Source organism: Pseudophryne corroboree, chromosome 1 (assembly GCF_028390025.1).
Source record: "Pseudophryne corroboree isolate aPseCor3 chromosome 1, aPseCor3.hap2, whole genome shotgun sequence".
NCBI classification, from domain to species: domain Eukaryota; kingdom Metazoa; phylum Chordata; class Amphibia; order Anura; family Myobatrachidae; genus Pseudophryne; species Pseudophryne corroboree.
Window position 1 is genome coordinate 112,398,907 of NC_086444.1, and position 17,671 is coordinate 112,416,577.

Genomic DNA, 17,671 nt, shown 5'->3' on the forward strand with positions numbered 1-17,671 from the left:
TAATTGACTGCAAAGGATTTGCAACAAAGTATTAAAAAGTGAAAGTTTGATTTAGGATTATTTAGTTTGTCCCATTACTTTTGGTCCCTTAAAAATTGGAAGGCACATATAGAAACCGTTGTAATTCCTACACCGTTCACCTGATTTAGATGTAAATACCATCAAATGAAAGGGGAAAGTCTGCCGTTAAAGCACATCTTGTTTGTTTAATTTCAAATCCATTGTGGTGGTGTATAGAGGCCAAAATATGAGAATTGTGTCAATGTCCCAATATTTATGGACCTGACTGTATATATATATATATATATATATATATATATATATATATATATTTATATATATATATATATATATATCTTTTTACTATTCACAACGCAGCTCTGCTGAGTTAACAGTCACTGTCCATTACTGCTAATCAACTGGTATCCCAAACTGATATAAAATGAGGGAACAACTTGGAAATACTATGCAAGTACCACTTAAGTGCTGTCATGACGTCACTGTTATACGCTGTGCACTGTCTGTATCTAGGAGTGTACACTGCACATGGTTGTGAAGCTTTTCCCGAAATGAGAGTTTTCTCTTGTACTGTTCTACAATCATAATGCACCATGGGAAATCAGGTTGGGAAATAGAACATCATAGAAATCCAATCTTAATAAGAAAGATGCTAGTGCAATCTAGAATAAAGGAAGCGATAAGGCTGTATTGATTTTCTTTCTTAGTACACCTGCTTATTATACTCTAACATGAAGTCTTGGAAATGAACCTTAATATGCAGTTCCATTCCATAACTGCTCACAAACATCCAGTTCGGTTTAGGAGTTAATGCATGTTGTGCCCAGAACATCTGAACATTGCTGTGAAACATAGTCAGGAGATGTTTATGAGCACAGTAAAATGAATCCCAACTGGAACATGGTTGAGGTATCTGTTTGCAATTTAGAACAAATAACACTATCACTTGTACAAGCCTCATCAGTCTGATTTATATCTTCTACTTTCAAGTTGTGGTCTCCTCTACATTGATGCCATGTACATAATTTCTACTCTGCAGGAGGGGGCACTAATATAGTAAAGGCAAGTGGGTTAAGCAACTTCTGGTTTCATTTGTTATGTGTGGGCTATGGGTTGTGTAAAACTCTCTATGATTATGTAATTAAACTTACAAGGAGAAAATCTACTAAACATGAATTTTATAAATAGTGCTTTCATTTCATTTTTTTTTTTATGCTTTACATGTCAATTTTCAAATCGACAAATCTTGCGCAGGAAAAAGTCCCCTTGGAATCAACTGTTTTAAACTTCCAAATTAAAAAAATAAATAAAAATGAACAGCTGCGGTAGTTTTAAGTACATGGGTGGTATATTTAGTTGTCTTGTGATCTATGTTGTATTGTTTATTAATAGTTTGTCTCATTTTTCTGTCTTGTTCTTTATCTTTGAAGTTATTGTCAGTGTTTCTGCGTTTCTGTGTATGCTTTCTGTACAGGAGCAATCAGCTCCATTAGTAAGGTGGCTGCTTCCAGTGTAATAGGTTGTGGGTTCTAATCCTGGGTGTGACTCTTTTAAAATGTGCATCTATAATTAAGAGGGTGTAACTTGTAAGGTGCAGGGACTTGTGGGGGAGTCGGACACAGAAAAGATAGCACTGGCTGTCAATTAACTTAATTGAATGGTGTCGCTGAACGCAGGAGGAGAGGTGCCCCCCCCCTCTACAGAGCAGGAGCCCAGCGGCACTCCATTGCCTCCAACAGTTAGGCCTCTGAATGTAATGTTAGTTTTTGCAACTTAGACAGCATGTCATCTTTAAGGGGTACTGACTGTATTTCTTGTAAGTGCTAGAAATCATTGCTGCATAATATATATTTAAGCTATATATGTGTTGGGAGCTACACATTGGGGATTATTCAGGTTTGTTCGCAAACCAAAAAAGTAAGCAATTGGGCAAACCTATGCTGCATTGCAGGTGGGGTAGATGTAACATGTGCAGAGAGGTTTAGATTTATAGTAATATGAGAAGACATTGTATAGTACAGGCCCTGCCCACTTATGATTTAGCTGTTGTGAGACTACAAATTCCAGCATGTCTAGAAACAGTTTTATCATTCCCATATTATTGGTGGCCATGCTGGTACTTGTAGTTTCACAACATCTGGGAAACCACAGGCATACGTACTACAATCATGCATTGTTTTCAAATCTCAGCTGTGATAGCTACCAAAAGGTATTTTACAGGTTGAGTATCCATTATCCAAAATGCTTGGGACCAGAGGTATTTTGGATATCGGATTTTTCCGTATTTTGGAATAATTGCATACCATAATGAGATATCATGGTGATGGGACCTAAGTTTAAGCACAGAATGCATTTATGTTACATTTACACCTTATACACACAGCCTGAATGTCATTTTAGCCAATATTTTTTATAACTTTGTGCATTAAACAAAGTGTGTATACATTCACACAAATCATTTATGTTTCATATACACCTTATACACACAGCCTGAAGGTCATTTAATACAATATTATTAATAACTTTGTGTATTAAACAAAGTTTGTGTACATTGAGCCATCAAAAAACAAAGGTTTCACTATGTCACTCTCACTCAAAAAAGTCCGTATTTCGGAATATTCCGTATTTCGGAATATTTGGATATGGGATACTCAACCTGTATTACAAAAAATAAATATCTAAAACAGTGTATTTGGTAATTCATTATAATCAAACATTACAAATTGACATTTGTTGTAATGTGGAAATAAACATTCAATGCAACAGCATCCAGGATTTTGTGGTCCAATAGTGTGAATTGATGTTTATTTAACTTTTGTTGAGCAATAATATTTTAATTGAGATTTGTGGTTTGGTTGCATTCTTATGAAAACATCATGCATCATTTACGTTCTTGAGCTAATTGTAATTACAAGTGTAACCAAATGTAAGCCAACAGATATGTATTAAATCAAAGTTTTTAAAAACATGAGAATATACACTTTTAAATGACATGAGAATCTATTACAATTACAGTCCAGAAGAAGTCTGCCCAGAGACTTGCGTCTACTCAGCGTCATGTTGAGGATGAAGAGTTAGTTGGTAATTTACATGACAAAAAAAGCAGATAAAAAACAAAACTAAAAGAATAGATAACAAAAAAAACAGATAAATTGTCACCTAAGCCACCAAGCACCATCTTGCAGTCCCCTCAACACATGACTCCACATGACTCCAGATTCAAACCATTACATCACACGCAATTTTGTTCACACATAATACAACTACTGTACAGTAGTGTTTGAAAAGCAAACAAAATAAAATGTAGTAATTAAAAAAAACTTATCAAGAACAATACACTTATTATTTTAAACTATACTTACACGTATCTCTTCTTTACTGTAGATTCAGAGGAAGATACCCAACTGAAGCAGCAGCCTGCAAAAGAGGGTGCACCTGAAACGGAGCAAACATACACACTGAATCTGACAAAAATCCCTTCTATATCACAACCACCCCCAACACCACCAATGTTGGCATCACCAGCTGCACAGATGAGCCTAACATCACCACCACCCAATCCAGAGCAATTGTTTTGGTCTACCTGGGCAACTCAACAAACCCACCAACTGGACTATCTAAAAATACAAGTACAACAAATGGAAACCTAGGCAAAAAACACCCAACGAATAAACAGAAATGTCACTCATTTAACCACAGAGGTCACCAGAGTCGCTAAAACCCTGGAACAAATGAGGCGTGACGTTAACCACTTCCACGATTCCTTTCTTCGACTAATGGAGGACAATCAAAAGTCCCACCAAATTTACTTACACCTGCTAGATTCCAACATTGCAGATCAAGAAACTGTGATATGATTAATGGACTCACAGAACATTACTATAAGGGACTTAAATGGTACCATTAGTAATTTGGGCACACAACTGGTAGTACACCTTCAAGAGTCAAACACCAGCACTTCAGGAGGCACCACCCCACAAAGCATGCCTATGGCAACTCCAGAAATGCATTCATTGTGCACATGTGAAACAACTGCTTTACAACCCAGAGGGCTGTCCACCTACATGGGTCACCAGGGTAGACAATAATGTACCATAAACATGAGAAGCTGGCATTGGGCGCATATAATTGGAAATTGCTTTCTGACGTTACTTAAGTTTGCCCATTGACCAGTTACACCCACAACTGTTTATCATTTTACCTGACCCAAATTCATTCATCTCATGGTGTAAATCCACACTATCTACTCCTCTGGGAAGTTTGTAAATGTATTCACTGTGCTAATGTGGTGGGGGCGTGGGCTACAGTGCAGAAGCTTCACACCTAGAGGTCATCTGTAATCTGAGAAATGGAGAATATACAGTATACTTAAAGATAATTAGGGCCTAATTTAGCATGAGTTGTAGTTTGTGACAAACCGCGAAACTACAACTCCTTCCACTAGCATGCCGGGGGCCGTCCAGCATGCTGGGTCCTTCCCCCCACTAAAATACGAGCACTTTGCTAAACAGCAAAGTGCTCGCAATCTTTAGGGTAGCCCCCTGGCAGTCGCCAGGCCGCCATGTTTTGGGCCGCAGCGGCTGAATGTGATGTCACACCATCGCTGCATGTCACCCACAAACAGTCTGGACACTCCTCCATTGTCCGGATCGCGCCCCCTCACACCAAAACGCTGCCCAGAAAGTTACGCGATGCCACACCATCACCACCCGTCGCCGTCATTTAGACTGCAGTCACAGTTTAAATCCTCCGCAGTGGCGTGCGTGCATGTCCAGAAGCGAGGAAATCACCGATTAGCAATTTCCGCACTTCAGTGTGTCATGCTCAATCGGCCCCTTAATGTTTTTATTTTAAACTGGAGTAATTGTTGAACCTTTTTTGTAAGATGTTATTCTGTCCAGAAATACACACATGTTGCCTACACTTAAAACAGTATGGGCTTAGAATTGTTGAGAAGTTGTACAAAACAAACAAACTCAGGCAAGCAGATTTAACAGATTTAACAAAACTGTTATGTCTACTTATTGATAAAAAAAATAAAAAAATATATTGGTTGCTATGGGCAACATCTTAACAAATAACAATGTACACTTTAAACAATGGGGGTCATTCTGAGTTGATTGCTAGCTGCCGTTGTTCGCAGCGCAGCATTCAGTGAAACAAATGGCTAATCTGCACATGCGTATGCACCACAATGCGCACATGCGACGTACGGGTACAAAGAGCATCGTGGTTTTGCACAGGTTCTAGCGAAGCTTTCAGTCGCATGGCCGAATGCAGGAAGATTGACATGAACTTGGCGTTTCTGGGTGGCAACTGACCGTTTTCAGGGAGTGCTTAGAAAAAGGCAGGCGTGTTGGGAAAAACGCAGGCGTGGCTGGGAGAACGCTGGCGGGTGTGTGATGTCAAAAGCCGTCCCTCCGTCTTTAGAATCAACGCACACGAAGAGAACCTACAGGGCTGGTCTTGTTTTGCACAAAATGATTTTGCAGGTGCTCTGCTAGACAAGCGTTCGCACTTCTGCAAAGCGAAAATACACTCCCTGGTGGGCGGCGACAATGCGTTTGCACGGCTGCTAAAAGTAGCTAGCGAGCGATCAGCTCGGAATGACCCCCAATGTGCAGCACATTGCTAATTGAGAACATCATGTTTGTAGAACACATACATACCACATAAATAAGAGGGTTCTCTATGGAGTACAAGCCACATGTTTTTAACAAACAAAAAACAAAGGCTTAAAAAATAATAATTTGTGAACAAGTAAACCATAAGGGTGTGTTTCTGATACAAAGAACATTATTGTTTGGTCTGTAGATACCATCATTTAGACCTCAATACAATTTTCTCTGACATTTTTTTAAAGGGGCAATCACTTATGAGGCATGGTTTTGCAAAGGGCTCATAGCTACTGTAAAGCTTCTTGAAGAGGGGTTGGCTAATCACCTTTATACTTTTCATTAATTTTGGCTAGAGATAAAGAAAAAATGAAATAATAACCCATACATACATGCAAGGGCTGCTGGGAACTGTAGTTTATTTTCAGTTTCTTCATTGCAGTGCACTCAGCTCAGTGGCGCACGCAGGGGGGTTTCCAAGTACCTGGAAACCCCCCCTGAGCCGAACATTTAATTTTAGGGACGGAGACAGCTGTGTCTCCATCTCAATAAAAGCCGCGACCGCATTCGCAATCGCGATCGCGGAGCTGCAGTATCAGAGAGCTCCGTAGCTCTCTGCACAAAGAAAGTCTGGAGGGAGCTGCTGGCTGCGCATGCTCGACCACAGCAGCTCCCTCCATCCTCATAGTGCCGCCCGCCTGCTCTTTAAGCCCCAACCTGGTATGTATAAAATGTAAGGTTGACGTTTGTGTGTGTATGTTTATGTATGTATGTTTGTGTGCGTGCTTGTGTATGTGTTTGCTTGTGAGTGCGTGTGTATGTATGTACTGTATGAAGGTGTGTGTGCTGTGTGAAAAGAAAAGAAAAATACATAAATGTGTTATACATACATGCATATGCCCTGCAGACCTGCACAGTCACATAAAAAAGTAAAATGCTGGGTGCCCTCAACGTTTTAACGCTGATTATATAGCTGGAGCCGCAGTGAGAATTTTTTCTTTGGAGTGACACACCATTAGTTTTATATATATATATATTTATTTATTTCCTTTTCTTTATTTTTTTCTTTCTTTTATAATACATACTGTATATATTATACATGCACACCCAGACGGAAACCCCCCTGAGTAAATCCTGTGTTTGCCCCTGCAGCTTCTTGTCAGGTGGCAGCTTCATTGGTCCCTAAGTGGCCTCTGCTTCAGAGGCGTTGTTAGGGGGGCTGTCTTGGTGGCCCTTCTGATCCTGTTCCAGGGTAATGTTCCCAACCTTCCTTCTCCCCAGTTGCGGCCCTGCAGTAGTATACTAGTAGATTTTGAAACGTTTATTAAAAAATTCATGAGAGCCATATACTTACTGTTGAAGTACTCCTCAATCATCTGTTGCCTTGCCTGTCTCCCTGATTCTGTGCTAAAGTTGTCACCAGATGGAACTAACTCCAATACTTGTTCATTGTCTTCTACATAATCATGTGGCAGATGTTGTTGCAAACAGATCAAGTGGCTTTATGTGCATGATTATATTTGTGTTCAGCAAGGGAATTAGGAAGCTAATATGGAGTCAGAAGCCAGGAGAAACAGCCAAACCATGAAACGCCTGAAACATAAAGATAATGGAGTGTGAATATTAGTAATTACAGTAAGTACCATAGTGGTTTGTGTGATATCATTAATAAGACATTGATATTATAACATACCCAGCAGCCAACCCCCTGGTATTTGTCATGACATGTGTCAGTGTAACTCTCCACAACACTCATGATTTTCATGCTTGCATTACAAACCACCAGCACATTAGTAGAGAGTGCATGATTCAGGCAGATCTGCTGACTGCCTCTAGGTGGTCTCAGCCCAATGTGTGTGCAGTCAATCGCACCTAGAACATTGGGCAAGCCGTAATGCAATAAAAAGCTACCTTGACTGTATGCCACTGTGACTCCTGGCTAGGGAAGCAGATAGAGGCATCTATGTGGTGCTGAAAAGGATCCAGCACCTGGGTGAAGTATCTGGATAGGGTGGCCTGTGAGACCCACAATAACTCTGCCAGTCACATACTGATAACTCCCAGTACTCAGAAAGTGCAACACAGCCAGGATTTTATCCAGGCCTGAGACAGAGCATGAGCATGCTGTCTCAGGGTTTAGGTCCAGTCTGACTATGTCTTACACATGGAATATGTTGAACTAGAAGGAGAAAAGAAGACTCTATTTTGGGGGCACTCTTCAAAATACAGACAGGGCCAAATATATCCACAAGTATCATTAAAATATAACCTTTAATTGTTCCTTAAAATGGGGAAAAGAGAAAGGAGAAAAAAACACATATATACTTTAGGATCAAATATTAATCACAGAGGTGTTCAGAGAACACGGATATGCTCACTATGGAGCGTATTATTTAAACCAAATAAGGTGCCTCACTGTTGGAACAACCAAAACCATATATAGGTAGTGTATTCACCTATCGTCTGCTACTACATTTCAAAACACTTATATTATTATTTAGCAACCTTGTATATGTAGGTTCACCAAATACCCAAATGATAATTGTAAAGTGTTGAAAATGCAGAAATGCCCATCACAGATACCTAGTACCTCTTGTTTATCAGTTGATTAATGTTTGCTTTTTTTATTTTTATTATTAATTCTCTCTCGTTAGCCATTCAGTAAATTCTGGAAATAGCAACCAAATTGTTTTGTTTGAAACCCAGGCTAAAGAAATGGCCAACACCACCCTTACAATATTTTCATGGGTGAATGAAAACAAGTTTACATAACAGTATATTTAAATATTGCTGCTCAATCATAACCCAAATATAAACAATTTGGTAATCATAACAGAGAAAGGAGAGGATGGAAAAGTAGGTCAGTATGCCATGGAACGCTACTTCTGCTGTCTCGCCGTCATGAGCTCAAACCAAGTTACTGACACAGCAGCCGGCGGATGAGAGGGCAGCGACCTGGAAGATTCTGACCAGAAGGAAGATAGATGGCCGTACTGCTTTCCCTGTTAGAGCGGATGAGATGTCCTGATATCATAGGACATTGCAGGATACTGTACCACAATCCGGGGATGAGTGTTAGCCGAATTTTTAAGCAATTACTGCCTAATGGGTAATAAGTGACGGCAGAGAAGCGGCATAAGGAGATTCCACATTAAACTAATGCCCTGCACATTCTCATCTTAATAATTTTCACCACAAGTCCGTTCTTTACATTATCAATTGGCAGTGTACTTTCCCTTTAATAGATATATTCCAGGTGTTACATTGTCAGCATGTTGATAATCATTAAGCTCATCCTTACACAATCAGTTACTTTTTCAACTGTGGGCTAAAGTATAAAAACGAAGCCACTGAGCAGTGTGTGTTGGGGCTAGAATGAAGAGAATTTAACAGCAAACCCGGCTAGAATAGGGAGAGTTTAACAGCAACCCCAGTCCTGCCGCTGAGATCGTTTCTCCGTCATGCACTCTGGTCACTAGGACCGATACAGCGGACGGTAAATAAGAAGGCAGCAGCGGTTGGGGTATTGCTGACAGAAAGAGAGATAAGTAGCTGTACTGCTATCCACGTTAGAGCGGTTGCGGCGCCTTGATATCAAAGGACATAGCAAGGACGCTGCACCGCAATCCGTGGATGAGAGCTAGCCGAAAACAAGAGAGATTACCGTACTAGGTAGCAGAGGTGATCTCGGGCAAAGCAGTATATGTCGGTTGTAGAACCAGTGATTCCATATTAACAAGGCGACATTGCCATGCTGATTCCAGCCGTGCTAATAACGCGTTTCACCTGTAGGCTAGCTCACATCGCTGCACTCTCTGGCATCAATGTCCTTTGATATCAAGGCGCCGCAACCGCTCTAACGTGGATAGCAGTACAGCTACTTACATTAGTACATCCCACCCTAGGTATCTGTGATGGGCATTTCTGCATTATCAACACTTTACAATTATCATTTGGGTATTTGGTGAACCTACATATACAAGGTTGCTAAATAATAATATAAGTGTTTTGAAATGTAGTAGCAGACGATAGGTGAATACACTACCTATATATGGTTTTGGTTGTTCCAACAGTGAGGCACCTTATTTGGTTTAAATAATACGCTCCATAGTGAGCATATCAGTGTTCTCTGAACACCTCTGTGATTAATATTTGATCCTAAGGTATATATGTGTTTTTTTCTCCTTTCTCTTTTCCCCATTTTAAGGAACAATTAAAGGTTATATTTTAATGATACTTGTGGATATATTTGGCCCTGTCTGTATTTTGAAGAGTGCCCCCAAAATAGAGTCTTCTTTTCTCCTTCTAGTTCTATTTATCCTTCTGACTCTGGGGAGCAACACCAACCCTGTATCTATGGTGAATCTACTACAGTAATTATAGGCATTTGGTTTTCACTGTAGAATTACCCCTTGTATGTTTGTTCTGTTTGGAATTTCGTTATCCATTTATGAACAAGGGGGTATCTTGTTGCGGATCATCACAAATGTTTCTTTTTACATGGAATATGTTGTAATGATTTAGCAAGAACATCTCTATGAACTCACTATTGACGAATGTGTCCAGGTTCAAACACCCTCTAAAAAAAAATGAGGCCTGCACTGCCTCAGCAGTACCTCCACAACATGCTGATTCTTTTCAGTTTCATGAGCCTGGGTCCTTCCAGCCTGATGGTAGATTCTCAGGAATTTCACAGCACCTTGAATGTAACAAACAACAAATGCTCAGCCATTCTACCATCAGAAAACTTGATGCAGGTGCTTAGTTCCCTTTTAAAAGCATTAGATTTGAGTACTCAGTAATGCTTAAGTAGACACACATGTCTAACATGCTGGGCAAAAAATGGTGTATTTGAAACTTCTATTTTGTACCGAATTTGCACCATTTACACCCATGTTTGCTTTATTCATGGCTCGTTTGCAGAAACGATTCTAAGTAAACACCTTTTTATGCATTAACTCCATTATCATTAATTAATCCCCATATCATGAATTTATGCCTGTAATATCCTTATTACTACCTTCACTCTAAGGGGAAAAAAACTATTTATAGTGCACTTGAGTTCCATTAATTTCACCAAGCCCATTTACATTACTACAAAAAAAGGTTTGTACTTGTCACTAAAAACCCCACTGAAATGAATGGGACATTGAAAAAATATGGAAAAAGCTCTGATGTATAGAGGATTTTTTTTTATTGCTCAAAATCAAACACAATCACCACACCTAGCTTGATTTTGCAAGACAATCTCTGTTTTACAGGTTAGAAAATCAATTCAAGACTATTCTAGTGATTTTGATCATACATTGCTTGTCAAGAAACATGTGTGATACCCCACTTGGTTATCTAAAGCAATGTTAAGTTTATGGTGTTCTTATACCTCACCGGATAAGGACGGATCATTCTGCACTGTCTTGGTTTCCTTTGTCTAGTTCTTCCACAACAAAAGTAAAGAGGATTGTCCCAGACATGAAAAATACACTTAAGAATTTCTTTATTCAAGGAAATATTATATAATAGGTAAATCAATAGTTTCGCCAATTCCGATAGTTGCACAGATAAGTGTTCATAATAAAATGTATGTATCACACACACTTTTCAAGTATAAATAAATATTTATTCAACAGGAAATCTGGACTGCAAATTGGCTAGAATTTACACTTATGCAAACAACATATAATTCCTTTGCAACTGCTATAAGAGACAGTGAAATATAACAATATTTACAAAATAAGTCTTTGTTAGAGCATTAAACTTTTCATTATTACTAATGATGTCTATATAAAGTATATATTGCTATGTATATATATATATATATATATATATATATCTATCCTATTACACTACTCATTTATTCCTCCTGAAGATTAATACCATACAATATTACTTCCCTACAAGGAGTTCAACCTAATGGACAGGCATTTTAAATTCGTTGGTGCACGTACAGATGTGTCAACATATAATGTTGCCGCGATGCATACGCATAGGTGCATGCATCGCGATAATGCTATGCCGGGCCATGCTGCATACACTTGCACATGCAAAGATATGCATACGCATGCCCCTGGAAACTCATAAGTCACATGCGCATTGCGGAAAAGATATAAATAGACACATCTGTATTGTTTTGTATTTCGTTTCCCAGGTATTTACAAAAGTTAACTTGTATAACATGTATAAAGATAGAAAATATTTACACTTATGAAAATAATAAACAAGCATACCTTTTATACAAGTAAATACTTATATACAGTATATACAGTTACATTGCACCAACATGAGTCGGTACACCCAGGGACCGGAGTACCACACATGTAAAAAAAAAAGTAACAATTTAGAAAGCAATAGCTTTATAATATACTGATAAATAGTGGATGTATGAGGCATCACATAGAACATAAGTGGGTAGAGAACCAAATGGTCCCTCTGACCCAGATGGTTCCTCTGACCTAGGGTCTCTCAATCCATTTGTATTGTACCAAAAATTGTGGTAAATGTTGACCAAGTACAGTACAGTACAGTACCAAGAAAATACAGTATCTGTTTGTGCGTCCAAAACACCTCACTCATATTATTACATTTACAGCAAGCCCTGATTTATGCTTTTGTTATACTTTATCAGTGTCGGACTGCAGTATGAAGGGCCAACCAGAGGGTTGCAGTGGTAAGGGCCCATACTTATGGGGTGTACCTGATTAAGGACAGCAATTCACCATAGTCCTGTGCAGTATAATGTAACATACGTATAATGTATAATTGAAGTGCCCAGACTTGAACCTGATCCTTAGAGGAGGGGTGAGCCCTCAAGCAGTGGGACCCACCAGGGGTTTCCCCTATACCCCTGTGTGTTAGTCCGACCCTGTAATTTTTGCTTTACTAATAAAGGTAATATTATTTTGAACTTTATGCAACAGACTAAAGTACTCCTTAACCCTATCCAAGGTAACCCTGGGATTACATGTTGAAAATGTTAGCTCAAATCTATCCACATGGGTTTTTCATTACATCCATGTATGTATGTATTAACCTCAAATTCATATATTGGCAAAAAAATACAAACTAAATCATAGTGGAGAATCCAATATTCATTAAATGGTTTCCAAAATTGAAAATAAGGTAATATGCCTCACTGAGCACTAAAGAATGAGATATACAGTATATTGATTCCCTTGAATGCAAATCAGAGCATTTTATGGGGCTTTTGACTTAACTGTGTTCGCTTCTCTGAATCTACCTCCTCTTCGCTACCTCTTTCAGTTGTAGTACCGCAAAGCTCAGTCTTAGGTCCTCTGCTTTTCTCAATCTATACCTCATCTCTTGGTAAACTAATCAGCTCTTTTAGATTTCAGTATCATCAGTAATAGAGATAAGCGGGTTCAGTTCTCTGAGAACCGAACCCCCCCTAACTTCACTACCCAAGCCCAGATCCGAGTCAGGCTCGGGTTTTTCCGCCTGACTCGGAAACCAGAACAAGGCAAAATGTCATCATCCCGCTTTTGGATTCTCGCGGGGTTTGGATCCCATTTGCCATTTTCACTCCGGCATTGGAGAGTGTAGCGAGAGGACGTGTCTCCGTCCTCAGTGTCCTTCAGTGTCCTGCATCAGTACAGTGGTAGTGTCTTGTGCTGCATCAGTCCAGTCACAGTGGTGGTGTCCTTTGCTGCCATATGTCCAGTGCTGCTGTATAAGTCCAGTCCAGTGGTGCTGTGTTGTGCTGCATCAGTTCAGTGGTGCTGTATTGTGCTGCATCAGTCCAGTCACAGTGGTGGTGTCCTCTGCTGCCATATGTCCAGTGCTGCTGTATAAATCCAGTCTATTGCAGTGGTGCTGTGTTGTGCTGCATCAATTCAGTGGTGGTTTATTGTGCTGCATCAGTCCAGTCACAGTGGTGGTGTCCTCTGTTGCCATATGTCCAGTGCTGCTGTCTAAGTCCAGCCTATTGCAGTGGTGCTGTGTTGTCCTGTATCAGTACAGTAGTAGTGTCTTGTGCTGCATCAGTCCAGTTACAGTGGAGGTGTCCTCTGCTAACATATGACCAATGCTGCTGTATAAGTCCAGTCCATTGCAGTGGTGCTGTGTTGTCCTGCATCAGTCCAGTGGTGGTGTCCCTGAGCTGCTGTATATCTCCAGTGGTACTGCCGTATACATCCAGTGATATTGCTGTATATGTCCAGTGATACTGCCGTATATGTCCAGTGGTACTGCCATATAAATCCATTGATACTGCCGTATATGCCCAGTGGTAATGCCATATAATTCCAGTGATACTGCAGTATATGTCCAGCGGTACTGCCATATAATTCCAGTGATACTGCCGTATATGTCCAGTGGTACTGCTGTAAAAATCCAGTGATACTGCCGTATATGTCCAGTGGTACTGCCGTATAAATCCAGTGGTACTGGTGTATAATTCCAGTGATACTGCCGTATAATTCCAGTGACACTGCTGTATAATTCCAGTGGTTCTGGCATATAAGTCCAGTGATACTGCCGTATAAATCCAGTCCAGTGGTACTGCTGTATAAGTCCAGTGGTACTGCCTTATAATTCCAGTGATACTGCTGTATAATTCCAGTGATACTGCCGTACACTGTAATTCCAGTGGTACTGGCGTATAAATCCAGTGATACTGCCGTATAAATCCAGTCCAGCGGTACTGCCGTATAAGTCCAGTGATACTGCCATATAATTCCAGCGATACTGCTGTATAATTCCAGTGATACTGCCGTATAATTCCAGTATTACTGGCGTATAAGTCCAGTAATACCGCCGTATAAATCCAGTCCAGTGGTACTGCCGTATAAATCCAGTGGTACTGCCGTATAATTCCACTGATACTGCTGTATAATTCCAGTGATACTGCCATATAAATCCAGTGGTACTGGCATATAAATCCAGTGATACTGCAGTATAAATCTAGTCCAGCGGTACTGCCATATAAGTCCAGTGGTACTGCCGTATAGTTCCAGCGATACTGCTGTATAATTCCAGTGATACTGCCGTATAATTCCAGTAGTACTGGCGTATAAGTCCAGTGATACGCCGTATAAATCCAGTCCAGTGGTATTGACGTATATGTCCAGTGGTACTGCCGTATAATTCTACTGATACTGCTGTATAATTCCAGTGATACTGCCATATAAATCCAGTGGTACTGGCATATAAATCCAGTGATACTGCCATATAAATCCAGTCCAGTGGTACTGCCGTATAAGTCCAGTGATACTGCCATATAATTCCAGTGATACTGCCGTATAATTCCAGTGGTACTGGCGTATAAGTCCAGTGATACTGTCATATAAATCCAGTCCAGTGATACTGCCATATAAGTCCAGTGGTACTGCCGTATAATTCCAGTGATACTGCCATATAAATCCAGTCCAGTGGTACTGCCGTATAAGTCCAGTGGTACTACCATATAATTCCAGTGATACTGCCGTATAATTCCAGTGGTACTGGCGTATAAGTACAGTGATCCTGCTGTATAAATCCAGTCCAGTGGTACTGCCGTATAAGTCCAGATGTACTGCCGTATAAGTTCAGTCCAGTGGTGCTGTCTTGTGCTGCATCAGTCCAGTGGTGGTGTCTTGTGCTGCCATAAGTCCAGTGGTGGTGTCCTGTGCTGTAAATTATGTACTCCAAATAAAAGGGTTATATCAGTGGTTTACAAACTTTTTTGAATCACGGCGCCCTAGAATATAATAATTTTTTGCACGGCACCCCAAGGCCAAAAATGTCTTATTGAGAAATTTAGAAAGAAATATTACATTAAGTAGATCGCATTTATATGTCATCCTTAGGGTCAGTGGTGTGGTGAGGGACAAGATTTGCTTCAATTTGGCCACATATTTTATGACTGGCAGCCACCAGCACTGGTTTTGCCTATTATATTGACCATTAATAATTTGAATTGGTCCTGGACCACAAACCCAGGGCACCCCTGCAAGTGTCCCGAGGCACCCCAGGGAGCCACGGCACACAGTTTGGGAACCTCTGGGTTATATACATTACTTACTGTATATAATTATCCAAATAATTTTGACAGGGTTTTCCCTGTGTTGTGTAGGGGTACGCTCGCCTGTGCTGCATAATATTATAATAGCTCCAAATAAAAGGGTTATTATCCAAATTAATTTTGCAGGCTTTGCCGTGTGTGTGTGTGTGTGTGTGGTTTAGGGGTACGCTCTCCTGTGCCACCAATATTGCGCGTGTATTACATCTGGGAAAATTCCAGCACGTCCCATATTGTTTGTGCCGCCCACTTGTGTCGCTTAGCTTAGTCATACAGCTACCTCATTGCTCCTCTTTTTCTTCTTTGCATGATGTGCTGTTTGGGGCCTAGTTTTTTTAAGTGCCATCCTGTCTGCAATTGCAGTGCCACTCCTAGATAGGCCAGGTGTTTGTGCCACACACTGGTGTCGCTTAGCTTAGTCATACAGCTACCTAATTACACCTCTTTTTCTTCTTTGCATCATGTTCTGTTTGGGGCCATTTTTTAAATCTGCCATCCTGTCTGACACTGCAGTGCCACTCCTAGATAGGCCAGGTGTTTGTGCCACACACTTGTGTCGCTTAGCTTAGTCATACAGCTACCTCATTGCTCCTCTTTTTCTTCTTTGCATGATGTGCTGTTTGGGGCCTAGTTTTTTTAAGTGCCATCCTGTCTGCAATTGCAGTGCCACTCCTAGATAGGCCAGGTGTTTGTGCCACACACTGGTGTCGCTTAGCTTAGTCATACAGCTACCTAATTACACCTCTTTTTCTTCTTTGCATCATGTTCTGTTTGGGGCCATTTTTTAAATCTGCCATCCTGTCTGACACTGCAGTGCCACTCCTAGATAGGCCAGGTGTTTGTGCCACACACTTGTGTCGCTTAGCTTAGTCATACAGCTACCTCATTGCTCCTCTTTTTCTTCTTTGCATGATGTGCTGTTTGGGGCCTAGTTTTTTTAAGTGCCATCCTGTCTGCAACTGCAGTGCCACTCCTAGATGGGCCAGGTGTTTGTGCCGCACACTTGTGTCGCTTAGCTTAGCCATCCAGCTACCTAATTGCACCTCTTTTTCCTTCTTTGCATCATGTTCTGTTTGGGGCCTATTTTTTAAATCTGCCATCCTGTCTGACACTGCAGTGCCACTCCCAGATGGGCCAGGTGTTTGTGCCGCACACTTAGCTTAGTCATCCAGCCACCTTGGTGCAACCTTTTGGCCTAAAAACAATACTGTGAGGTGTGAGGTGTTCAGAATAGACTGGAAATAAGTGGAAATGAATGTTATTGAGGTTAATAATACCGTAGGATCAAATTACCCCCAAATTATGTGATTTTAGTTGTTTTTATGTTTTTTCAAAAATCATCCAGATCCAAAACCAAAACACGAAAGGGTGGTTTTGGCAAAACCAATCCAGATCCAAAACACGAGCATGGAACCAGAACCAAAACACAAAACACGAAAGTGCCCGCCGCACATCTCTAAATTCTATAAACAGATGATACTCAAATCTACCTATCCTCCCCAGATTTGTCACCATCTGTATTGGGCTGTGTCACTGAATGCCTTTCTGCCATTTCATCTTGGATGACATCTCACAACCTCAAACTTAATATTTCAAAAACAGAGTTAATTGTATTTCCACCGGCCAATAGTAGTTGCCAACCTGATATCTCTATCACTGTTGAAAACTAAACAATCAACCCTACCCCACAAGCTCGCTGCCTAGGTGTCATCCTTGACACTGATCTGTCCTTTGTTCCCCACATTCAATCTGTCTCAAAATCATGTTACATGCATCTAAAAAACATATCCAAAAAACGACCATATCTTACACAAGACATTGCTAAAACTCTAATCCATGTACTCGTTATCTCCCGCATTGATTATTGCAATAGTCTCCTAACTGGTCTTCCCAAAATGAGACTCTAACCACTACAATCCATTCTGAATGCAGCTGAGAGGCTAATCTTCCTCGCTAGACTTTCATCATCTGCAGATCCACTCTATCAGTCCATTGGTTACCTGTATTCTACCGTATTCAATATAAA

General features: G+C 40.4%; 1 long non-coding RNA gene across 2 annotated transcripts in view; it reads right to left on the minus strand.

The window, feature by feature from the left end:
- LOC135056608 (uncharacterized) overlaps nucleotides 1-17,671 on the minus strand; it is a 150,244-nt gene that overhangs the window by 71,839 nt on the left and 60,734 nt on the right. Inside the window, exons 2-4 of one of the 2 annotated variants that reach the window (XR_010244026.1) lie at nucleotides 10,250-10,332; nucleotides 6,988-7,226; nucleotides 3,381-3,435 (exon numbers count right to left, since the gene is read on the minus strand). This is a non-coding gene — a long non-coding RNA (uncharacterized LOC135056608). Of the gene's footprint in view, nucleotides 1-3,380; nucleotides 3,454-6,987; nucleotides 7,227-10,249; nucleotides 10,333-17,671 lie in introns of both variants that reach the window. The other variant, XR_010244025.1, reaches the window with a different exon arrangement.